The sequence below is a fragment of the Mauremys reevesii genome, linkage group 5 (genome assembly GCF_016161935.1).
Source record: "Mauremys reevesii isolate NIE-2019 linkage group 5, ASM1616193v1, whole genome shotgun sequence".
NCBI lineage: Eukaryota > Metazoa > Chordata > Testudines > Geoemydidae > Mauremys > Mauremys reevesii.
The window spans coordinates 37,629,988-37,656,723 of NC_052627.1; the positions used below are offsets into that span (position 1 = coordinate 37,629,988).

The following is a 26,736-nucleotide window of genomic DNA, read 5'->3' on the forward strand; positions in this document are numbered from 1 at the left end:
GTTGATTTCATGGAACTACTCTCCTTCCTAAAGTTAAATACAAGCATTACTACTTTATTGCTTCAGGGTATTAAACATTTCTTCTCTCCTCAATGGCATAAGTAAGTGCTTAATTCTTGGTTCCTAAGGGCCTTATTGAAAAAACAGTAAAGTGGCATTTGGATCAGAGCTCACAGATGGGTGACTGTTTCCAAGGGTAAGAAAACCTCACTGAACATTCCTTAAGCTCTTAAAATGTGCAGGTATATTTCTCTCTCTCTTTCTCACTCTTCTGGTTTCCAAAAGTCCATTTTTTTCTGGCCTGCCCTCAAACGGGCCTAGCTGAAATTGCATAAGGAAGTCTTTTTTTGGTGAGATTTCCATCCACACTTTGAAGACCAAGATGATTTATATACATTTCAAATAACCATCTAAAATGTAGGTACTTATCTGAACCCCAAAACATACGATTTTCACCCTTCAGTGTAATTCATCTGATGCAACAAAGAGCAGAATTTGACCCTTTATTTAATACATATACAACAGCTTGTGAATTAAGAATGGTATGTATTGTTAGCCCATTTCACAAAAGGGGGAAAAAACAGAGTAAGTTAAGTGACAGGCTTAAGTTTCAGGACTCCCTACTCCTGTGCCAAAATACAACTATATCTTTGTCTTCCATTTCTCTCAGATATTCAGAACAACCTCTCTGCCCCCACCTGCACCCCTTTACCTGCCTTAGGCACTTGCTCACTGTACCAGGTTAAAAAAAAAAATCTTGGACTCCTATTGACTTGCTTGATTAGTGTCATGCTGTTGTAGTAGAAACAGTACACTGATGATATATAGCTGGACAACTTGGCAGCGAGGCCAAGGAGGATGGGATAGAATCAGATTTTCTAAACCCACTGATAGCTCCAATCTTCCAGTCAAACATCAAGCTAAGATTTCAGGTACAATGTGAAGTGTATTACCAACTTTTGGTAGTTTTCAATTTTTCAAACTACTGTTTTCCCAGCATCATCTAAGAGACAATGGAAATCTATACAGCAGCACTGAGATTAACTGAAACAGCAAGGACAAGTTCATAGTTCACCTTGAAAAAAATCCACTGCCCAGTATGGGTTTCTATGGCAGTCTTTCTTCCTGAATTTTTGGCCATCTTCTTTTATTTTCACTATACTGTTAAAGAAGACTTTTACATTGAGCCTTTTACATAAAATTTAATTTTTGTGGGAAACTGTTCTCTTTCCCTGCTATTAAAATATATGTTATTGTCATGTCTGCTACTGGCTTTTAATAGAACTGCTATACAGAGAGGTCCTCAAGAGAATGGGTCTCCACTGCATTCATTAACCCAGTTTAATACCGATGTTACTTTATTGGTATCAGTTGAGTTACAGCAGAGTAACTCAGTGAGGAAAATCAGATTGTTGTCAATGGTATCTCTTATTATGTCTCCAATCGGATAATTGTAAATGATACTTTCCATTGAGTCTTGATCTGTGGATCCATCGATCTACCCTTAACCCAATACTGTACAGTAGGAAGCAGAGATAGGGATGCATGAAGTTACCTGATTAGCCTTGCAACCATTGGTTGCTGTTCTTTTAGCCGTAGATACTCAACCACTATATTTAGGATTTAATGGGGCATAAAGATAAAACAAGCAATTTGAGAACAATTTTTTTTTAATAAAAGATTGAGACGTTTGCTAACAATCCTTCAACCAATACATTGAGTTCAAACTAAGAATTTCATATATTAACCACAAACACTGCTCCTCTGTAATTTGCACAAGGTCTCGCAGACCTGCTATAGCTCATTGATTGGCAAATGGGGCAGGAGTGGCTCTTAATTAAATTCATATGTGGTGCTACTGCTCTAAATTAGTGCCAACTGACTGGGCTCAAGGTGGTGTATAAATTTCTTAAATACAGCTAACTCTCTTCCTAGAGTTAAATTAGTGACTGAGAAACATTAATCTAAGTAAACACTGTATGTATCTTTTACAAATGACAGTTGATAATGAAGCTAGAAAGTCACACAAAAGGTTTTTTCTTAATCATCTGACAAAGTGGAAATTTCTCATACTGTATGAGTCACTGTGAGCAAGTAATATTTTTGCAGAGCAAACTACTAATTATATGAATAAGATTCTCCTCCTCACACTTCCCTTATGACAGTGATTAGGTAGCAATTTCATCTCTACAAATTCATATTAAATTGGATGAGAAATGTAGTTCAAATTTTAAAACTACTGTTCTAAATTTATCTGTCAGCCTTACAAGGTACATTCTGCTTGATTTGACCTTTTTTTCGTTGTAATTTATTTCACTCTGAAAAGAAGCATCTAGTTTCCATTTTACATAATTTTCAAGCTGGATTAAGTGCCATCAAGCAGAGAGTTCAAGTAACTTGACTCACGTGGTATCAATGGTTCAGCTGGGATTAGAGTCAGCATGTTCTTTGCTGTAACCACTAGACTTCACAGTTTCCTTAAAACATTAAATATGATCCATACCCTCTTTTCTATTAAATACCTAGTATTTCTACTACTTGAGAAAGAACAGGGACAGTTGAATAGAGCAAGTTAAATTCACCTGTAGAGTAGAAGGAAATGTTAGGGAGTGTGGATTAGAGAGGTATTTAAAAGTAAAGAAGTGAATGCTATTTCTGTGCTTGAATGCATAGTTAGTTGAGCTAAATTTGTATAAGTTATTACACACACACACACACACACGCTATAGACTTGGTGGAATAGGTCCCGCTCAAGTATTTTGTCACCTTTTCCCTCAAATGGATGATGTAAAAAAATATCGCTGCCAGCTAGTAGAGGGTTATGCTTTAGCTCATAGAATTGGGGAGTGAGGGGGGAATAGCTCAGTGGCTTGAACATTGGCCTGTGACATCCAAGGTTGTTGTGAGTTCAAGCCTTAAGGGGACCACTTAGGGATCTGGGGCAAAAATCAGTACTTGGTCCTGCTAGTGAAGACAGGGAGCTGGACTCAATGACGTTTCAGGGTCCCTTCCAGTGCTATGAGATAGGTATATCCATTTATTTAATTCCAGTGGCAATAGTTCAGTAGCCAAAATGCAAGCTTTTAGCAGTATCTTGTTTATGTGTCCATGCAATTTATTTATGTATTCATTTGAATGATGAATTTCAAGATCCTAAATTTGAAGAAACTGCCTGATGACACCTTGTCATTCTTGAACATTTTGAAATATGAAAACTTATCACAACTCCCTTCTTGATTCACAAGCCAAGTGACAGTGAAACTATTTTCATTGAATTTCAATTATTTTTAATATAAGTTCACACTAATATTTTGTTATGGAGCATACATATGTTATATCTGTATTAGTGGTTTGCTAGTACTCTCCAAATTGAGACATGATATATGTAAAAGCAGAAGGAAAAGGATATTGGCCTCTACATCTAGAAACTGTGAAGCTGATGCTGCCTTACTTCTTTGCAGCTGTACATGCCAGTTTGCATAGTAAATATTGTATTAATTACAATCCACATATCCATGCCAGGAAAAATCTTAGAGCGGTTCGTGAAGTAAGGTGAGCATGTCATGCACCATGTCCCAGGAATATGGAATGATATCTGGAGTGACATGTACATTGAAACCACCTTCATGAGGTATGGCCATGGCCATCACAGCATCATTGGTATCACCCTGAAACCAGAGACTCATATGCAGGTGGAAGACATTGCAAAAATAAATGACACCAGTGATGCACAAATACAAGAGATTCACAAAGAAGAAATGAAGTCAAGGATTGCTGTAGAGGCAATGGAGAGAGACCCCATTAGTAAGAAGGTAGAGTTGTGCATCAATTCCTTGGACGCCACTAAGTACCCAGAGGTAATAGTAAACATTGCAAGTGATAGAGTTGCACTACCATCAGTCAACATAGATGACACACGTACATTTTGAATTTGCCAAATGTAAGAATTTGGACATAGCTTGAAAAGAGAAAAGCTTGAAAAGCCAACCCAAGTGAATTCTGAAGGCTCAGCTACTAGAAGACAAATAAAATGAACCCCAAATGTATTATTTAAAAAACAAAACAAACAAAAACTCCATGATTTTTTAAGCCAAATGGATGATTTTTTGAGACCTGATGCATGATTTTTGAATGTTTGGGACTGGCAATGGTGTTAACCCCCAACAGTTATCCAAATTGAACCTTTTTCAGAAGTCCTACAGAGCTTCCCATTCCCACTCATCCTTAATTCCCACCAAACCCCTCCCTCAAAAATAGTCCAACAAAATAGATGCATTGAAAGTCAAGCATGCCTTCAAAGTCATTTTGAACCAACATGGGGAACTGCTTCTAAAACTTAAGACCTCTTATTTAGAATCAGCTCCTTTTTATTTATTTATTTCTTTTTTAAATGGAGGAGGAATCTGTTTACGCTCCTTTTCTGATAATGACTGCAGCAATAGAAGAGGAGAGGAGACATGGTCTCATAAGTATTTACAATCACTGGCTATCCCTTTGTTTCCCCAAGGACCCTAATCTCTGTTAGTGTTTTGATTTCTGATGGTTGTCCCTTAACAGCCTCCTTTCAGTTTACTCCTGGCAGTCAGGAAGGCTAATATCAAACAAATGACCCGAGAGGCATATTAGAGAGACAAGATGGGTCAGGTAATATCTTTTATTGGACCAATTTCTGATGGTGAGAGAGAGAAGCTTTTGAGCTACACAAAGCTCTTCTTCTGGTCTGGGCAGGGTACTCAGAGTTTCAACTCCAAGCTGATCATTGCAGCTGTGGAGATATATCTGTAGTTTTCGCCTCTGTTGTTCTGGCAGTATATAGTGCTGTTTTGATACAAAACCTGCAGACGCAGACATATCTTCACTGCTACAATGATCAACTCTGAGCTGACACTCTAAGTACCTTTCACAAACCAGAAGTAGAGTTCTGAGTAGTTCGAAAGATTGTCTCTCTCATCACCCCCTCCAACACACCTTTCAAGACTGGTGGATCCTACACATGTCTATCACAATATATGGTGACCTCATCCAGTGAATTAAATGCCCTAATAGCAAATGTGTGTAGGTGAAACCAGTCACTGTGCTCTCTAATTAATTCACATAGAAAAATGATAAAAGACAAAAACACTACATCACCTGTTGGTGAACACTTTTCACAAAGCAATCACTCTACATCCGACCTATCACACCTCAATCTCAAAGGAAACCTGCACAACACTTTAAAAGATGATCCTGGGAACTTATATTCATAACTTTGCCAGACACTAAAAATCATGTTCTTAAAAGACACTGTTTTTTTTTTTTGCTTATTACAACAATATGTAACAGACTATCCCTCATTTTTGTCCTATGTCCTCACCTTGAATCCCTTGAAATATGTGCTAATGACTTATGCTAAACTATTTGCTCAATCTTGTATTTAGCTGTGACACTCTGAGGCCAGGCCTACAGTACATGATATAACTATGTCATTCAGGAGTGTGAAAAATCCACAATCCTGAGCAACATAGTTATACCAACCTTAACTCCCTATGTAGACAGCATTATGTTGATGGGAGAGCCTCTTGTGGAAGTGGAGTTATTTAGTCGATGAGAGAGCTCTCTCCCATTGGCTTAGAGCGTCTTCACCAGAAGTGCTACAGTGGCACCATGGCAATGATGCCGCTGTGCCAATGCAAGTTTGTAATATAGATCTGCCATTAATACCTTTCCTAGGCATGAAGAAGAGCTCTGTGTAGCTCTAAAGCTTGTCTCTCTCAACAACAGAAGTTGATCCAGTAAAAGTTATTACCTTTCCCACCTTGTCTCTCTAATATTGTGGGACTGATATGGCTACAACAATACTTTATACAACATAGTATTTGAAATAGACATACTGGTGCATTCATTCCACAAAGGCATCTCTGTGGAAAATATAAGATATAGATTCCTTGATTTACAGTATAGATTAGATTGTTTTTAAGCTGATTGCATTATACTAATTTCAAACAGTGCCATTGTATTTTGACTCTACCAACCTAATCAGTGAAGAAGGTAAACAGTAAAAGAAACTTTTTTGTTACACAAGGAACGCAGAGCTATAAATAGAAATCTCCAGCAGTTGTAAATTATAGCTAGTTAAAAATACTCTGAGAGAAAGTTTTTCCATTGGAAAATTAAGATTCATTGAATGTGAAATGTTACATTGAAATATGTTAGCTTTGAGAAAAATTCATTCTATAATGAAAATTGAAAACAAAGCATTTTGATAAAGTTGAAATGTTCCATCTTTTCAGAAATGTTCCACCTTTTCAGAATTTTTCAATTTTCTGTTTTAAAACTACTTTTCAATATTTTAAAATATTATATTACAACATAGAAAGAATATGAAACAGAAGTTGAAATCAAAAAGAAACATTTCAATTTTGTCAATATGAAACACTTCAGTTGATCAGAAACAATTTGTTTTAATTTTGGTTCATGGGAAATTTCTCAATATTCTGTTTCCATTTCATTCCAGAATGGAAATTTTGAAATTGCAAAACTCCTCCTGAAACAAAAATCCAATTATCTCACAGCTGTATTGTAAACTATAAAGTTCTCACCTGAAAATGAATTTATTTTAGGCAGTGAGAGTTCAGGGATACTTTACAGTTACTGAAAATTATATCATCCTCTCTGTTGTACAGTTTCCTGCACTGATTCTCTAAGGTAGAATGTCTCCTGGTGTTAGCACTGGAGCTGTGCAACTTCTCACCATGCATAGCACAGGGCTGTGGCTTAGTGCCATGATTTAGCCTTAAGCTTACAAAAAGGATAAAGTTGGCAAAACTTGTCTGGTATAATTCATTGGGGTAGCCAGGACACTGCAGTGTTTCAGAGAATAATGGATCAGCTGCTTCAAGTTACATGATCTCATCTTTTATTTCAGGATTATCAATTATGAGGTACTTCCCTATAGTATAGTATATAATACAATAACAATTATTAATATTTTGTATTACATTAGTGCCTAAGTCCCCAACAGAGATTGGGGTTGCATTGTACTAGGCAATATAAAAACCTGGCTCTATCGTAGTCTATGGGAGCTTTGTCATTGATTTCAGGGCAGATTAGGATTTTACCCATAGTGAAAAACAAGAATTAATAAGATTATAATAAATGTACAAATAGGGAACTGTTAGTAGGACTGTGTTTACCATGAGCGATGCACTGATACTGTACTGCTGCTTCAAAATTCTTTTGCAACAAGGAGGCTGAACTGTGGTTTTGAACAGAGTTCAGAATTTGCACTTCATAAAAAGAACTCAGAAAATGCTGCTGAAGGTGATAACAGCCTCTTCAGTTAAGCAGCAATTTTTTTTCAAAGGTGATATGAACAAGGTCAACCTAATTTGTATGCAGTTTAAGCATATAGAGAAAACATTAAAGGAAATTAAATTAGGAAAATACATGGATGATGCACAATTAACCTATTTATTTATTTTTGTGTAAAGCTTCCCTCTTTCAGTAATCTTTGACGATAGATTGCAGCCTTCTTTTAGGGCCAATCTTCAGATGTCCTTTCAATTAGATCTTGTATCTTATTGATTACCAAAGTAGTAATTCAATATAAAATAAAAAATTAAATGAGCCATTTTATTAGATGGCTATTGCCTGATCTTGCATCCATTATGTGGACTTTTGCCTGAGTAAGGAGTGAAAGATCAGGCCTATGTGTGTATGTTTATATTTTCTAAGTTTTGCTATTAAAAAGTCAATATTTACCAACAGCTATTCCATAGTGGTGTCTGAGAGACTACAATATCCTGTTCTAAGTGTAGTGGAAATTATGCTGTCCCATATAGCAGTATGTTATATGATCATGAATATAGGCATGCATATATATATAAAAAGATGAGATCCATCTGACCAAGAAGGGAAAAAACATCTTCATGCACTGAATGGCCAACCTAACGAGGAGGGCTTTAAAATAGGTTCAAAGGGAGAATGTGAAAAAAGCCCAAAGGTAAATATAAAAAGGCAACCTTAACAGAAGGCTAGATGTTGGGGAGGCATGGAAAATTAGAATAGGGTCATAGAAGCAACAAGAGGGAAATCAGTGGGGAATCTGCTCAGCATCTTAGTTGTCTGTATACATATGCAAGCAGTGTGGGAAGTACACAGGAAGAACTGGAAGTATTAGTCTATAAGCTAAAGTATGACTTAATTGGCATCACTGGACGGGATACGTGTCCTGTGTGGAATATTGGTAAAGAAGGGTATAGCTTGTTGAGGAAGGACAGACAAGATAAAAAGGGAGCAGGTGTTACTTTACACATCAAGAATATATACATTTGTTCTGAGATCCAGAAGGAGATGAGAGGCAGACCACTGAAAGTCTCTGGGTACAGATAAAAGGAGTAAAACACAGGGGTGACACCATGGTAGGAGTCTACTACAGACAATTAAATCAGGAAGAGGAGATGGAGAAGGCATTTATAAAACCAATTAAAAGAAATATCCAAAAAACAAGACCTGGTAGTAATGGAGAATGTTAACTTCTCAGATATCAGTTGGGAAAATAATACATTAAAACACAAAATTTGTAATAAATTCTTGGAATGTATTGGGGACAATTTTTTATTTCAGAAAATGCAGGAAGTAAGCAGGGGTACTGCCATTTTAGACTGGATTCTGGCCAACAGGGAGGAATTCTTAGGAAATCTGAATGTGGGAGGCAATTTGAGTGAAAGTCATCATGAACCGATGGATTTAATTATTCAAGGAAAGGAAGGAGTGAGAGCAGCAGAATAAAGACAATAAACTTCAAAAAGGAAGAGTCTGACAAACTCAGAGAAGCAGTAGGAAAGGTCCCATGGGAAGAAAATCTAAGGGAAAGAGGAGTTCAGGAGAACTGGAAGTTTCTCAAAGAGATAATATTAAAGGCACAATTGCAAACTATCATAATGTGAAGAACAAATAGGGACAGTAAGAGGCCAATATGGTTTCACTAGGAGCCCTTTAAAGACCTGAACATCAAAAAGAAATCCTACAAAAAGTGAAAACATGGATGAATTGCTAAAGAAGAATACAAAAGAATAGAACAAACATAGGGACAAAATAAAAAAGGCTAAGGCACAAATATGAGTTACACCTAGCAAGGTGCATAAAAGCAAGAGGAAGATGTTCTTTAAGTACATAAGGAACAAAACAGAGACAAAAGAGAGTGTAGGCCTTCTGTTTAGCAGGGAAAGAGAGCTGGCATCAAAAAGACTGAGGTGTTTAATGCCTACTTAGCTTCAATCTTCACTAAAAAAGGTCAATGGTGACCAGATACTCAACACTATTAAGATTAACAACAAGAAAGAAGCAACACAAGCCAAAATAGGAAAAAACAGGTTAAAGAATATTTAGGTAAGTTAGATGTATTCAAGTTGGCAGGGCCTGTTTAAGTTCATCCTTGAGTACTTAAGGAACTAGCTGAAGGAATCTTTGAACTGTTAGAGAACTCTTCGAGAACTTATGGAGGATAGGAGGCGGTTCCATAGGACAGGAGAAGAGTAAATATAGTACCTATCTTTAAAAAGGGCAACAAAGAGTACCCCAGGAATTATTGACCAGTCACCCTAATGTAGTTGTATTTATATAGATCTTAATGTGCTATTAAGATTTTATTGCCACGAGCACATTACTATGACAAAGTTTAAGAACCCTTAGACTGGTAGTAGATGAGATAGAGTTGTATATTTCATGTATTATATAGCTCTTCAATTTCTTATAGGGATATTGCCTCTATGTATGAAATGTGTGTGTGTGTGTGTAAGAAATCTGTACATACAATATTATAAGTATGTGCAAAGTTTGTTTTGTCATTTACTAAAGATGTTTAGGATCTTTTGATTTACTCTACACTGAAGTTGGGCCTGGGACCATGGACCTAGAACTGCTAACTTTTCTAGAAGGAAGTTGGAATATGCATCCAGATCTGTATAACAGTTGTGCTGTTTGTTATTAACTCTGTGGCTGAACAACACCCCTGGATTTCAACACCCCTGAACTTTGGGGTATCCTCTAATTATTATGTTCATCATTATATTGTAAACATGATTTATAATGGAATACTTCTGTTTTGCAGACAACCTTGAAAAAAGTCTGATTTGTTTTTAGTTGTAACTTCCTAGGACATTCTTTATCTAATGTTCCTGTGGCAATTCTAAGGTTCTTATCACCATGGAATCTAAATATTTGTAAGTGTTATGTTTCTCAAATTACGATATGAATATCATTTATTTATTTTTATAGACACAGAATAAAAGAGTTGATTCCTTGACAGGAGAGGACATTTTGATGGATGGATTTTTCAACTTAAGTCAATCAGTCAGTTCTTTTTGGCAAGAGAACTACAAATTTCTTATGAAGCAGTGTACTGTATAAAAAGGTGATACAAAAGGCAAATTTAAAGTTGAAGTCATCTTTAATTCAGCCAACAATATGTAAATTTTAGGACAAGTTATTGGGCCCAATACAGGGATAACTGGGTAAAATTCTTTGCCCTGTGTTACATTAAGTCAGACTAGATGATCTAATCATCCCTTTTGACCTTAAAATCTATAGATATATGTATAGTTGATGTAGTGTATGTAACTAACGGTGTTGTTAAGATGTTTTTTTCTGTGCAGCAGCTTTAATTGAAGTTAATGGCATGACACCAGGGATGGATTTGACTCTATATATTTCATTTTCCACCTCTCTGTCCATTTGTCTAATCTTTCAAAAGTATCCTCTAAAACAAATGCATCTCTCTGAATCTTAATCAATCAAGCCTCCTATTTTGAGATCATTTTCAAGTGCAATGCAATTCCACATAAAGCTTTGATTAGTTAATCAATAAAAATATTTAAAAGTACTAGTCTCAGTAGGACTCCATTTATCACCAACTTGTAGGAAAAAACAAAAAAACACTCTGCCTGCCTATTGCTTACTTCCTGCTAAATATGCATCTAAACCTAACTGGTTCTCAGTGTTTCCTGGGAAGTACTCAGCTCTCTCAACTCTCACTAAATTCAGGAGGAATTGAGGAAGCTCAGTTGCTGTCAGGATTGGGTTCCAGGGACTAGATCACAAAAGGACTTAGGCACTTAACTGCCACTTTAGGAGCCTAAATCCCAGAATCAGTCCCAGCTGGGACTCTCAAAACTCCTGCCACTGAGCCCTGTAGGTGCTTAAACTCTCTTGCTGCCTCAGTTTTTGCAGTAGAAGTTTTCTAGGCACCTATGTTTCTGCCTCGGCATGCTCACTGCAGCCCCATGCCAACCATCAAGACAGGCATTGGTCCATTTAACTCACCTGTTAGTCCAATCCAGTAAGCCTGCTCAGAGCTCACCTGTGAATCTAGCGCCATCACACGGTCCTTCATCTCTTTCCCTCTATTTATAGTGATTATACAAATAATCCATCATGTGAAACGTTGCCAAAAGCGTTCTGAAATTCCTGCTAAAAAAATCTATTAATTCCTTTCTTTCCAAACTAATTAGGTTTTTCTAAGGTTTCGTTTTCGTCTATCCACTTAGGCATGTTAAAATGTACTCATTCAAATGTATCCTTAAATATCATAGTCATCCATAAATATAATTTCTAAAGGCCAGATTTGTCCAGCCTTATTCCACAAATACTCCTTCCCAAGTGAGGCTGGCTGAACAATTTGGTGTGAGACTTATAACCAAATTCTGATTCATACATTTATGTTGAATAACACCTTCTCCTGGTAATATGGACTATGGTGTTACTGATGAATAAAGGTATCAGAATCTGTCCTTTACAGATTAGCTATTTTCTGCCTTTTTCTCATAACTTCTTTTTAAATATTAGCTGTTTTTCAGTTACCTTGTACTTTTTCCAATATTGAAGAACTTCTCGAAAAATAGTGCTCAGCTGTTTGATCTCCTCCTGTTTCCTCTCCTGTACCCAGTCTCCTTGGCCAGTCCCGCCATCAAAGGCAGGGGTGGCTCCAGGCACCAGCACACCAAGCGCGTGCCTGGGGCAGGAAGCCACGGGGGGCACTCTGCCGGTCGCCACGAGGGCGGCAGGCAGGTTGCCTTCGGCGGCATGCCTGTGGAGGGTCCGCTGGTCCCACAGCTTCGGTGGACCTCCCACAGGTGTGCTGCCGAATCTGTGGGACCGGGGACCTCCCGCAGGCAAGCCGCCAAAGGCAGCCTGCTTACCGTGCTTGGGGCGGCAAAATACCTAGAGCCGCCCCTGATCAAAGGCATCCCCCTTTTCCGCCAAAAGCCTTTGTTCTTCCTGAGTCTTTCCTTGGAACCCTCCTTCCCCCAAAGTCTCTGAGCTCTGTGGCTTTAATACCCAGAGCTAATCCCTGATCTTTGTTCTACTGTCGGGGAATTATTCCTTCAAATCCCAGCTCCCTGCAGAAAAGTTGGAGAAAAATGGTTCTTCTAGTTTCAGTCAACTCATTAGCCTAATTCGCACACTTGAATAGATGACCATCAAGATTTAAAAACCGACCCTTGTTGCCCATCGGCGAGATATGTTGTAACAGATCATGGATCTACATACACTAAAGCATTCAATGATATAGCAATTGCATAAATTCAACCAGAATTTATAACTTGTATGTAGACAGATTCTCCTGAGCATCACATGTGTCATGCGGGAGAGTTAATGAAAGTTCCCTATTACCAACTCATTAAGAATAAGCCATTGTGATGCTTTGGAGCAGTATGCAGTTGGAGGTGCTATTTTTCATATGTGACAAAACTTAGGTCCTAACCTCTTACAGTCATTAAAGATCCCTTGGCACTTTTTATAAGTATAGCAGAGAGAGTGTCATGGCCAAATCCCAATTTGTGTAAATGCAATCTGCTAACCTAAATTCCTCCTGCAATTTCAACTCCTAGATGGTATTTTCCATTTCTTGTCCTAGATTGTGGTGTATTTTTACTCTGCACTGATAAATATCTGCTGCTTTCCACTCTAGTGCTTCTTGTATTACAGTGCTGGACCCAGGGTTTCCCATGTGTGTATGTGTATATAACTTATTTCTTATAAAAACAAAACAAAACCCACTACATTAAAATAATATTTTTCCATTTACTTCAATAGACTTTGGATCAGGCCTTATGACAGTAGCTTATGAGGGGCACAGCCCCATTAATAGTCTGGAAACAGTAAATCTGCAGTCTCTCTATTGAGCCTGGGCAGGTGTTTCACATCATATCTTACATATTCAGACTTTAAAGAAGTCTTAATGCATATACAATTTGAACCACATATAGGTGTGATGTGAAGAGTGAAACATTAGCCCTGTGGTGGACTAATCCAAGGTAAGGGGTTGAGAGCCTGGAGGAAACAGGTTCATGGAGAAGTCTAGACAATGGACATGGTGGGGTGAAGGAGACAGAGTGGTTATCATAGGCTTCTATTGGGGGCGGGGTACTAAACGCAAATGGTCCAATACATCTAGGTGGGTTTCTAAAATTCTGCACTGAATCTGTGAACCTTCTCAGGTTCACGTAACTCATCTAAGCATTTATTCCTTATGTGAACAATTTGACTATTAATTTGTTTTAAAAGTGCCATAGAAATAAGCCTGTGGGCTTTTGTTTTTTCCATTATGTGGTGATGGGTGTGTTTTTATTTAGAAAGTTCCCCTCATAGAAGACATGAGGAGGTGGGAGGTAGCTTGCTCATTGCTGTTCAGAAAGGGCTAAGTCTTCTTCTCAGTAGCTTAGCTGGGCACTGGGAAACTCCTTGGAGGCAAGAGTAAGAAGGAATTCTCTCCTTCCTCAAGTATGGGAATAGAGAGTCTGGTCTAACATACAGGTCTGAGTATTGGTGGATCTTATAGCTTTGACCCTGGCAAATCTGCTCTGGCCTGATCCAAATCTATTGAAGTCAGTGAAAGTCTTTCCATTGCCTGTGGTGGACTTTGGATCAGGCCCTTTTGAGTTTTCATATAAGGATCCACCACTGAGCTGGACTTTCTCTCATGCGGGGTGTAAAATCTACCACAGGGCAAAATTTTCTCATAGTCCCAGCCCACCTGTCCTTGTATAGCAGAACTGTACAAATCCCTCTTCTGCAGAGAATGGTGTAGAATTTGCCCCTAAGCCCAATGTTATGAAGTGCTGAACATCCTCAATATTGATCAAATTCACAACAATGTTCTTTATGTCTCCTGACCCCAATGTGAACAGAGTATACTTAATATATTGCACAATTGGGAGCTGTGTTGGTAATTTAGTGTATTTAGTATGTCAGGTTTTTGTTGAGGATTTTTTTCGGGGTGGGGGTTGTTTTTTGTTTTGTTTTAAGCAAAATACAGCTTTTACCCAGTTTTACAGCAGATTTTTCTAAAGGTTTTTAAATCCTTTCATCAGTGTCATTCCATTAAGCATAGATTTTTCATCAGGCTTGTGATAGAAACTAGATGTCATCATGTCCTCTACTTTCTCTACTAGCTTTGTTAATTCTGAGCCAATTTGCAAATCTGTTAGTAAAAAGTAATATATGCATCCGCAATCAAATTTTTACAGATGTATTTTTCTGTGCATTTACATTGTACTGTATCTAAATTATATGCACAAACATACATGTCTGTTCAGTTATATTCTATTTAATAACACATTGTGTCTTTAGGTAATATGGCAATAACTAAAGGCAAGACCTACAGAGACGAAGGATAGCCCGGACGTTAGGGTACTAGACTCTGACATAGAAGACTTAGCTTCAGTTCCCTATTCTCTCACAGACTTCTTGTGTGTGACCTTGGACAAGTCATTTAATCTATGCCCCAAATTGCCATTTGTAAAATGGGCGTATTAGCACTGCCCTTCCTCACAGAGGGGTGGTGCATTAAGGTTATGAGGTTTTCAGGTACTACACTAATAGAGGCCATCAAAGGAGCTAATAGTCCATTGCATCAAATCAAACTAAACTTTAGAATTAAAAACCTTTGGATTTTTTTTTGGTCTTACCAGATCATTAATAACTCCAGCTGATTGCATTTCTTAAAATGAGTTTAAGCAGAGACAATATTCAGCTGAAGTGTGCATTTTGGTACATAATCAATATATAACAATTAGCATACCCAGAAGTGTTTATGCAGCACAGAAAAGGTCAGGATTCCTAGAATTGTTTCCAGTGTGATTGTAGCTGTGTTATTCCCAGGATATTAGAGAGACAACAGAAAGCAAAAAGAAGAGCTCTGTGTAGCTCAAAAGCTGTCTCTTTCACCAATAGAAATTGGTCCAATAAAAGATATTACTTTCCCCCGGTTGTCACCCAGGATTTCTAGATGGAACAATTCCTTGCTGTATGATTCGACTGCCACAAGTTGTGTGTATGTCCCTAAATGAGGAGGCTTGGGCTCTACTTTTGTGTGCTTAAAGAGCTAAGAATGATATAATCTCAAGCACATATCAAAACATCAAGTTTTGAAATTGAGTCTTTTGGCGCCACCTTCTGGTGCAAATTGTTCTATAAATACAAATTGTAACAAAGGTTTCCATGATTAATAGATAAGCTAGATGACTGTGTGCCTTCAGAATATCATGCCTTCAACAGCAACATAGCTCAGAGTTGAATGAGGAAGGATGCGACCATGAATTATAGCAAATGATTGTCAGAATAATACTTAAACATCAAAACTTGCTAGTTAAATTGTATAGATAGAGGAAAGGTTATTCTCAAGCTGGAGCTAAAAACAGAATATGGAAACATAATGAAACAACCACATTCCTGTCTTATTAAGGCAAGTTCAAATGTTTAACAATGTCTAGTTCACCCTGCATAGAACTTTTTCTCTGCAGAAAGCATTAAAATATTAGGGGTGAAATCTAGACTTCATTGAAATTAATGGGAGATTTACCATTGATTTTAGTGTGGCCAGCATTTCACTCTATGTGTATATAACTCTAACACAGCAGGAAATCATTTCTGTTTTAACGATAGTTAAGCATCCTCACCTAATTGCTGTCCATTTTTCACTGAACTGCTCCAAACCAGTTGTTTTCACACTAATTGCCAATGAAGCTAGTAGCTGGGAAGTTCATAGGCAACAGATATCATGTGAGATGTTTTACATCCCTGATGTAAAGTGGAGAATGAATAGGATGGATTACTGAGGTTTAGTTGCAGGTGATCCAGGCTCTCTGCTGGGAAAAAGCAGATACATCAGTGAGCACATATTCAATCCTTTCCTGGAAAACAGACAATGCATCACCTTCTCTTGTTTGTCCTCTTCATTGCTTTCTGAATCATTATGTCATGGTGCATGTCATAGTTTCTGGGTCCAGGTTAGCTGTACAGAGAGAGCTTTTATTCTCTCTGAAAAGTGCAATCGGGATTCTGACCCCTGAAAAGGTAATGGGACAGATCACTGACAGGTGTAAACTGGCAAAGTTCTATTGAAGTTAAGGCCAGTTTACACTAGGTTGGGCTGAAGTTGAGATGTAGTTTGAAGCAGTAATTGGCTTCCTATAGATTTTTGCAAAAGAGCCTGTCTACATAAGGGATATTTTGCCTTTTCCTATCAGTACAGGGTACATCAGGCTGTAAGTCAACTGCTACAGGTGAAATGAAGAAGACTTCTGCTTACAGACTGTGACAGGTACCCAACTTAATAGTCCATCTTTTTTTTTAAGTATTAATTTGAAATGTAAATCTCATCTCTTACTGATTTAGATTTTAGATATATTTATTTAATACAATATTTTAGTTCACTTAAGATGCTTAAAACATTTATGAACATTGGTGATTTGCTGTTTTGGAAGTTCACTGGGCTTGACTGTGAACTCAATAACTCCAGTCTAAATGAACAGTAACTCCACTGAAGTTAATAGGGGCACCTGTGTAAATCCAGTATGAGATCAGAATAATGGCTGTGCTGTTTGAAAACCCTGTTAGATACCCTTAAGGTTTTATTAAAATAAGTAAATAAATAAATAAAGTCATCTTCTGAGAGGGTAAAATAAGGACATCAATATCTTTTGCTTATGAAATTGACCTCAGGGATGATGGAGCCTATAGGCAGAGGGTGTTGCACTGTGACTATACTGATCTCAGTAGCAGGGCTCTAGGGTAGGGGCACCATGTTTATAATAGGGAGGATTTATCAGACCTAACTGGAAATAGTGCTGCTTTTTCATAATACTGTACAAGCTTCACTGCTTCAGCAACAGGAAAAGAGATCAGCTGTACAGTAATTCACACATTCTGCTGCTTCCCAGAAGTGGCAGCACTCAGCTGTTTTTCAGAGTAGTATTAGGATATTTGCAAGAAAGACTTTGGAATGTAAAATTATCTGATCAAGAGGCATTAGTGCTTTCTTCTGCAGCAGATATTTCATTATGAAAGAGATTTCTAGATTCCCTGAAGAAAAGAAGGGGTGTGAACAAGTATAAATAGGATGCCTAATGCCTACTTATTTTAATGAGTTAGGTGCTTAAATACCTCTGAGGATCTTGGCCTAGATGACTTGTGCCACAGCTTTTTTGTGAAGCAAGAAATAACTTGACCCTTAGAGCACTGCTAGTTGCTAGACTGCAAAACTAATTAATGATTCAGAGGATTGCTATTATGTCCATAGACATTGTTTGCTGCTTAATGTCAGTATTACTTATTGATATTTTTATTATTTTGTTTAATATGCACTTGGTTCTCTTTTTTTTTTAATTTGTGCCAAACATCAGTTGCTACCTATCAATATTATTCTGATCAGCACACTATTATTTCATAATGGCCATAATGAATGGCAGATGTTCCACAGCATAATTTAGCTATCAATTATTAACTATATATGATCAGTGGTATTTATTTGTACTGTTATAACACCCAGAGACCTCAACAGAGGTACTACACACACGTCTAATAAATATTGCTGCCATTTATTTGCCAGTGGTAGTATTTTTTAAAATATTGGGTTTTTCCTCTAGAAATATGATTTTAAACATTTCTGATTATGGTGTTGGTTCTAAAGATATCTTGTTGATGGATCCTAACTGACATTGAGTAAACTCTCTTTTGCTGGATCCATGATTGTTACCTAGATGTGTAGTTCAACACAACAGTAGGAAAGTCTCTTGCAAAGTACTGTTTATCAGAGAAAGCATTGCAGCTGAGTTCTAGATGTAATGTTCTTCCATTTGGCCAGGTGGGCATCGAGGATCCCATCACAGTAATTTCAATTGTTAAGGGAATAATGTCCAGGCTCCAACCTAAATTCTCCCTAATAAAACTATTAGGAATCTGCCTGTCTAAATCTAAACTTTACAGTTTCTTCATCACTGATGCTCAGGGAATAGTAAATGCTGTTGTTACCTCCACATAGTGACTTCAGTTTGTTGTTTTGAGTGTGCTTTGGCACAGTGTATGAAAAGAATGAATATGCAAATACAAACAGAAACACACAGTATGAATATATTTCCTTGATTCTGCATATCTCAGTTTTTATTGTTGCTGATAATTATGAAGCACTTCAGGGAATTCCAGCTATTGTAACTTAAAGATGATCTATTTTAACAGCATGTGCATATTCTAATGAAATATCCTGCTCACTATACTATATTTGTTCTTCAAAAGAAATATGTAATTTGTTACAACTGGTGCAATTTTGTGCTTTGAAATTTAAGTAGTTTTAGAGGAATAGTAATATTAATTAATGACACTGAATAACAAAATGTTAGGTTTCCACAGAAAAGAGATTTGAAGTTTTTTTTTTTTAAGAGATTATGTTCTGTGTTTGAATGAAAACGGTCTCAAGTTTCAAGTTATAATTATGTTGGCTTGAACTTTGTGTAGAATACATTGGCCTATCACAGTGGCTTCAGGGCCAACCAACCTTAAATATCAGGAATGGTTTATGCAAACTTTAATAAGCCATTTTGGCTCAGGCACTAAATTTTTCTTGTTCAATGTAATGAGGAACATTAATAAGTGGACCTGCATAAATACCATTGTAAGAAGTCTGCAGTGCCTAGCCATGAATACTTGCTTGGAAACACATTTCTTGACTACCAATCAAGTGAGAAGTGAAAATTGGGTTTTCCTTATATTCCGTCTCTCTCTCTCTCTCTCTTTTTTATATATATACTTTTAGAGAGGGGAAAATCAAAACACACAAATTATCCATCTTGCAAACCTGTGTTAAATTGCTTTGGGACAAATTTGTTACTAGTGTAAGTGCACTGATTTTTACTGGAGTTATGCTAGGGAAAAAAATTGACCCATAATAGGCATATGTAGATGTAGGTTTTCTCTTGCTCTCACTGCTGAAGAAACTGTTACCATAACTGAATAATGAATTAGAAACACAAAAAAGTCCAACATAATCTGATTAACACAGAGCATGATCTCCTGAAGAACTGAAGCGTATTGATATACCACAAATAGATACATATCATAAAATATCAGGGTTGGAAGGGACCTCAGGAGGTCATGTAGTCCAACCTCCTGCTCAAACCAGGACCAATCCCCAACTAAATCATCCCAGCCAGGGCTTTAAGCCTGACTTTAAAAGCCTCTAAGGAAGGAGATTCCACCACTTCCCTAGGTAACCTATTCCAGTGCTTCACCACCCTCCTAGTGAAAATGTTTTTCCTACTATCCAAACTAAACCTCCCCCACTGCAACTTGAGACCATTACTCCTTGTTTTGTCATCTGCTACCATAGAGAACAGTCTAGATCCATCATCTGTGGAACCCCCTTTCAGGTAGTTGAAAGCAGCTATCAAATCCCCCCTTGTTCTTCTCTTCTGCAGACTAAATAATCCCAGTTCCCTCAGCCTTTCCTCATAAGTCATGTGCTCCAGCACCCTAATCATTTTTGTTGCCCTCCGCTGGACTCTTTCCAGTTTTCCCACATCTTTTTTGTAGAGTAGGGCCAAAAACTAGACACAGTACTCCAGATGAGGCCTCACCAATGTCAAATATAATATACATATAGCTGGAACCCTATAATCTGGGACAGTGAGCAAGCTTGCAATCTTCATATATATTTCAAAAAGCTTTATTGATTCACCCTAAAAATGTAATAAGGTTGAAAACTCATGCAGAGATCCTACAGTGAATTTTGATGTCAGTTTTCCAATACAGTGTAGTAAATTCCACATAATCAAAGTAGCACTTCTCTTACAAGTCGGACAGCAACCAGAGCAGGTCCCTGAACATTAGACCTGGACAGATGATTAAATAAATTGCTCTTCAGATATTTCACTTGAGATACTGTGAGAAATTTGTTGAAAGTTTTTTGAAATATGTTTACAAATTACTTGCCCAGATAGCCATATTGAAATATATTTGTCAAAATATATATATATAAGCATTATTTGACAGTCTCTAATCAAAACTTATGGGCTCAGATCATCTCTCCTGGAAAAGAAGTGATGGGGAATCAGCTGTCTCCATGCAACCATCATCTATTCTGTTGTACGCCGATGGGGCAACTTGTGTCTAGAGTCCATGCTATGGGAGCATGTGTACAATTGGTGGCTTAGAGGGTGGAAAACATATCATCTTCCCCTGCAGCTATGCATAGATTCCTGGAAAAGATACAACAGATGGGGGGGAAGGGAGGGGTATCATGGCCAGAGAGCCAGGGGACCACTGGGGCCAGAACAGGTAAGGAGGCACGAAGACTCCTCATTGATTGTCCTGGTCTCTCTCAGAATTTGCCAGACTCTGCATGGTTGCTTGAGATGCCAACAGATTTGGGGACAGAGCCCACAATGGAATGATATAGGAGGAACTCTGCAAAGGATCCTTCCTCCAAAACACTGACCTGTGGGTTTTACCATGAAAGAGAATGGTATGGACCACTGCATCTTCATCCTTAGCTGATACACCATGGACATGATAGGCAAGTGGGAACCTCTACTAGAAGATCCATGCCCAGATTTGACCATTCCTGTATTCTAAGAGGTTGTCCGGGGGTTGGCTGTGTGCTCTGGGCTGGCAGGATCACGTAACGGTGAAATTCCAAGGCTCGGTTTCCCTGGTAGTCATGGCTTGGGGTAGTGTTGCCTACTGGTTAGAGTCCAAAGACCACTTTCTCTAGTGGCAATAGTTCAGGGTAGTATTTCTGACTGGTGAGAGCCCAAAGGTTGCCTTGCCTAGCGGCAATAGCTCAGGGTATTGTTGCCCACTGGGGAGAGTGTGGGGGGTAGGGGAACCCCAGGCCCACCCTACTCTTACCCAGGGCCCTTCGAAGCAGTAGTGCTTATCCAGGACCTAGGGCCTGATACCCCTAAATGCACTCCACAGTTCATTTCTTATCCTTGTTCCAGTTCCTCTAGCATTGTCTTGGGCTGGAATTGGAATTGGCTTCTTAGATGCTGCATCCAACTGGTCTCCTCTACAGTCAACTCAGACTGAGCTGAGTTGCTCCCTTTTAATCCTCCCTCCACTGGCAACATGCCCAGGAGAGTAAAGCGGCCTGGCCTTTTGGGCCCTGAGCAGCTCTTTTTCCCTCACCTCACCAGTGTGAGGTTGGTACACATTATCACAGGGTGCAAACATGGAAAATAGAAAAACCTTGTTTTTGATTAAGCACAATAATTACATTAACATGACAAATATCAGAGTACATTTTCATTAGGTTTATTTATTAGCAGGTGATTCATGTCCTCAACAAAGTGGCTGGTAAATGTGGTATATTGAAAACTTAGAATTGTAAGCTATCACTTTAAATTCTCAGGGGGTTTACTGGTCCTGTTTGCAGGATAGGGGCTGCTGTAGGGCAGCATACTATCTGGGTCTATCAGCACTCAGTCTGCAAAGAGCCAGCCTAGAGAAAGGTGAGTTGTGCCTTTCTGCTTTAGTGAGCAGACCACTTTCTCTCTGTCTGTTTTTGGTTCTTGTGTTTTAGGATTCTGGGATTCTAAGAAAAAAAGGAGTGTTATGTTCCAGAAATATATAAAAAACCCCAAAACTCTGTTTAACAGTAATAAATCCCCACAAATTTTATCACTTCTTGCTTGTTTAAAAATAAACTCTTTCCTTGCTGCTAAATACAATCCAATGCAATCCTGGGAATGAGAAATTGAAGGGGGGAAAAGGAAGAGGACAGAGGGGCTGGTGGAGCAGGCTCTGTTCCATCCTTTGAATGCAGCTGCAGCAAGATGGGATCAACTGGCAATAGCTAGCACTTCACATGCAGATACAGAGCTATGGAGTGCAGTCCAAGAAGGGAGAAGTGGCTGATTTCCAGCCCTTAAAAGAGCTTCTCTCTCTGCTGAAAGGATGAAGCTCTGGTGAGATCAGCACAAGCTTCTAGGGTATCTTCTCCATTATCGTTAGGGTAAAAAGGGTTTGCTTCAAGGAATCTGAACATTTTCAACACAGGATGGCGCACACACCTCTTGAGTGGCACAAGCATACTGCACTGGACAGAGTGAGGCAGGCAAGCTTGCCTGAACCATTCTTTAAATTTGAAGAGCAGGGACAACAAGTGGGTCTGGTTAAGTAGAAGAGACTCTGCTGGTTGGCACTCAGAAAATCTTTCTCCAGCCCACTGTGGTATTCTGCAAGGATATGCTACTGTTGGGGGTGGGGGGGGGACTTAGGGTGTCTTATCTGGCTGGGGGTCTTCTGCCCACTGGTGGTGTCTTTTGGCCATTTTGCACATGGTGGGCATCTCTGTCATTGCACAGGTTCTTTTCACAGTGCCAGTCTGGTTCAACCCCACCACTGCTCCTGAGCCAGTGTAGCTCTGGAGGAGATACAAGCTCAAGTACATGACTAGTCCATAAGTAGCTTGCTCTCCCCTCTACTGTCTGGTTGAGGAAGTTCTATAGCTGGGCACACGTATTTCTCCAGTTGGACATAAGGAAAGCAAGTTGTTACTGAAGTACAGTGTTATTTGTGCAATATTGTAGGTGGTGAAGGTGGGTGGAAAAAGTTGTAATCACAGTTGCAGTAACCATATCAAGCCAGAGCAATGAAGTTTTTCTGCCATTTAAATGCGTTAATTGGACTTAATGCATGAATAGAATCCATGTTACCATGTGGTGTTTAAAGATAAAGTAGCAGGAAAATTTCTGCAACAGGGAATATATTGATTATTTAAAAGCATAACATTTCTGCCAGTATATCTTAATGAAGGCAAAAATCATGAGCACAAAAAAGGAAAGATTTTAACTCTACAGAGTATACAATGGATGCAGAAGCAAGGAGGATACATGATTTTGAGATTATGATATTGCTCTAAAATTTAGAAAATCTGGGTTCAGTTCTTAGCTAGGTAATAGACTCCCTCAGTGACTTCATAGTATGTAATCTTTCTGTCTCAAGTCCACTTTTTGTAATTTGGAGATAATAGTACTCTGACACTCTTTGTCTGGCTATTTAGATTATGAGCTTTTGGAGGCTTCACTGGGTAGTAAGAGCAATACAAATTTTAAAATTTAGATATTTTGAAATATGCCAGATCAAGGGCAAGAGGATTTGGAGTGCATAGATTAGAACCCAAAATATTTATTTCTGTGGACAGATGAGAGAAATGAAAGCATGATAAATCAGAAAAGATTTTAAAACCATTCAATCACACTTTCAGTGTCATATGAAACAAAGAATACAGAAGATGTTTGTTTGTGTTTAAGTTTTTTGAATCTCATAAATTTCAATTCCATTTTGGGGGCAAAGTTTGGGTCAGTTATTGTATCTGCACCCTTTGAGTAATCCCTAGGTGCTGCACGAAGAATACAAATAACCAAAGAAGATTGAAGAAAATAAGACCCCAGCCCTGTAAAGACATATATGTTTAACCCTCCCTGCCAAATTGAAGCACATGCACTAGTCTTTGCATTGTCAGCGCCTAGGGCCTTCTATCAGAGAAGGAATATGTCTTCAAGGGTCATATACTCAGAAGTATTACTAAGGCTTGCCAAAGTCAGGTAGTTGGCAGACTGAGTTGAATGCAAAGATAGCAATATTTTGGGTTTGTAAGGATTGGAATGAGATCTTTTAAAAGAAATGGAGCTTATAATATTTATGTTGAAAAGTTATATATAAACCTGAAAGGGCATCAGTGAGCGGACATGATTTGTAAGGAAGAATTAAAATTATTGGCCTAAGTGAGAGAAATCTATGCAAAATGCAAGGGGAGAGGAAGGAAGATATGACTCAGATTAGCAGATTTATGGAAAGGGAGGAAATAACACTGAGCAGTGAAGTAGTTATAATTCATAGTGAGGAATACAAGAGGAAACTGATACATCTCAGGAAATGTGCTGAAATCTCAGAAAGCCACAAGATCACTTGGGGGAAGTTTTAAAAGTACTTAAACATAAGTATAGAGGACAGTAAAGACAATATAGGAATTGGAATGATATGAACAAAGAGAGAATTTTGATTCTGTGGTTTTAAAGCAGGTATAGTGTGCTAGTAAAAATGTGGTCAGGTACAGTATACATAATTTAAGAAATTTGTGGGTACAGAGGATGTGATATTCAGTACTTTCCAGTATAAGTTTGACAAACATAAACCATTTGGGCTGAAATTTTACATGTTGGGTGTCTCATCAAGCTTTCTTTTTGGAAAGTTTCTGCTAAAATGATTCACCTATTTCTGAGAATAATATAAAATATACACAGTTTTTACCATATTAAAAAAAAACCCACTGTTTTGTTGAGAATCTCTAGCATCTCCTTGCTTTGGAGAAGGTATATGAAATTTGCAGGGGGAAATTTGTGCTTTTTGCTGTTTCTGTGGGAATAATATCCAAACCTCCACAAAATTTTACTTTACACAGATTTATTAGAGATTTTCAGCTAAAATCTCTAAAGATTCCTTCTGTTCCAGCCTCTCACAGCTCTGACATGTGACCAGATTCTACATGCACAAATCCCACAGAGTGACTGGGCAAGCTCCAGCCAGGGGCTGACTGGGACTTTTCTTGCAGTTGCTCCTCCTGGGTGCCCGGGGCTACAGTGATGCTGGGCACTGGAACTGAGAGCAGAGAGACCTGAGCAGGAGTGCATCTCCTGTGCTCAGAATTCTGTCTTGCTAGTGTCCAGACAGTGAGAAGGAGAAAGGACATGTTTCAAATGCTGAGGGGCTAGGGAATGTGAGAGTTGCAAGGAGCCAGAAGACAGAGAAGGAGCAGAGGAGACGAGACATGTTTGACGTATATATTTTCAGAGGAGGGAGGCAGGAAGCATCTCCAATTGCACACTCAAATTTACTGGACATATCTGACATGAATATATCTGGCTTGGTTCTTCATGTGTAAAATGGGCATAATCACCTCACAGAGGTGTTGTGAAGATAAAGACATCAATATTTGTGAAGCACTCAGGGCAGGTCTGCACTACAGGGCTAAGTCAACTTAAGTTACACAACTTCAGCTATCTGAATAACGTAGATAGAGTTGACGTACCTTAGGTCAACTTATTGTGGTGTCTACGCTGTGCTGGGTCAACTTCTCATTCCAGTGTCAATGGGAGAGCAATTGATGGTCGATTTAGCGAGTCTTCACTAGATCCACTAAATTGACTCCTTGTGGCTCAATCATAGCAGTGGCAATCCATGGTAAGGGGAGACATGCCCTTAGATGTCACAGTGGTGAGTGCCATAGAGAAAAAAAGCTCATGGGAAATAATTCTGTATGAAAATCAGGGTTTGAATAGTGCACAGCACATCGAGACTGTCACCTGTGCTCTACAGTGGCTTCCCATAGAATTTCAAATCAATCTCAAGGTCTCAGTCCATGTCTTCAATGTGCAACCTGGTCTTGGTCCAAGAAATCGGAAAGACCACATAAAGTATCTAAAGAATGTGGCTGACACTTCACTCCTCTGGCACAATGGAACTTTCTCAAGAGCTGGTCCAACATGGTGGACCCCTAGGATCTAAGGACAATCTCTGTCCTCACCACCTTCCTATCCTAATGCAAAGTGTATATTTTTTACCTTAACTTCTCTAACATAAACACAGATAAACATGTAAAGTTAAAAAAGCAATCTTCAAATCTTACCATAATAAGACACTGTTCTGCACATGCTTCTCACCTTGGGGAGAGGATGCGAAAACAAACAACACATGACAGATATGTAATCACATTGCTTAATGCGCTACTGGAAGGCACTCAGATGCTACAGTGATAACGCAGTCTAAAAACCTCTATAGAATAGAGAGTAAGGCATGGGGCTACAAATTTAACAATAAACAAAATATTGAATAGCTACTCATTCAGTGAGCACTGCCCTTTTTATGCACTGAATGAGGTAGAGAGATCCGGGGGGATGGAGGGGAGAGAAAGGGATCATGTAATTATAGACTGGTCCATGATTCATAGTCACTTGAGGGGGGGGGAAATAAGGATGTACAGGCAGCCTCAATTCTAGCATTTCCAAACTCTTGAGAGCTTAACTTTGCAATATGAATATATTTCAATGTAATTTTGGGAGGATGTAACAGTTTATATATTGGATAAATTATCAAGAGCAGCAATAGGAATGAATAAAATACTTTTAAAAAATGAATTAGACTAGAATCTGAAGGATAAAAGCAAAGGTTGCAATTCTATCTAAATGGCAGAGAAATACCGTTCCTGTCTTATAAGCATCCCTGGGCTTTCATAGTTTTATGTTTGTTAGGTTGGGGGCACTCTAAGTATGCCTACATTGCAGCTGGAGTGTGCCTCCTGGCAAAGGTGGGCAGACATGTTCTAGATCTGATTTGAGCTAGCATGCTAAAAATAGCAGTGTGGACATTTCTATACAGGTAGCAGCATGAGCTTAGCAATTGTAACTGTTTTCTTAGACTTAG

General features: G+C 38.5%; 1 long non-coding RNA gene across 4 annotated transcripts in view; it reads left to right on the forward strand.

Moving 5' to 3' along the window:
• LOC120405744 overlaps positions 1-26,736 on the forward strand; it is a 120,903-nt gene that overhangs the window by 52,679 nt on the left and 41,488 nt on the right. For all 4 annotated transcript variants that reach the window (XR_005598821.1, XR_005598823.1, XR_005598822.1 and 1 more), the window contains exon 3: positions 16,509-16,582. This is a non-coding gene — a long non-coding RNA (uncharacterized LOC120405744). The remainder of the gene's footprint in view (positions 1-16,508; positions 16,583-26,736) is intronic.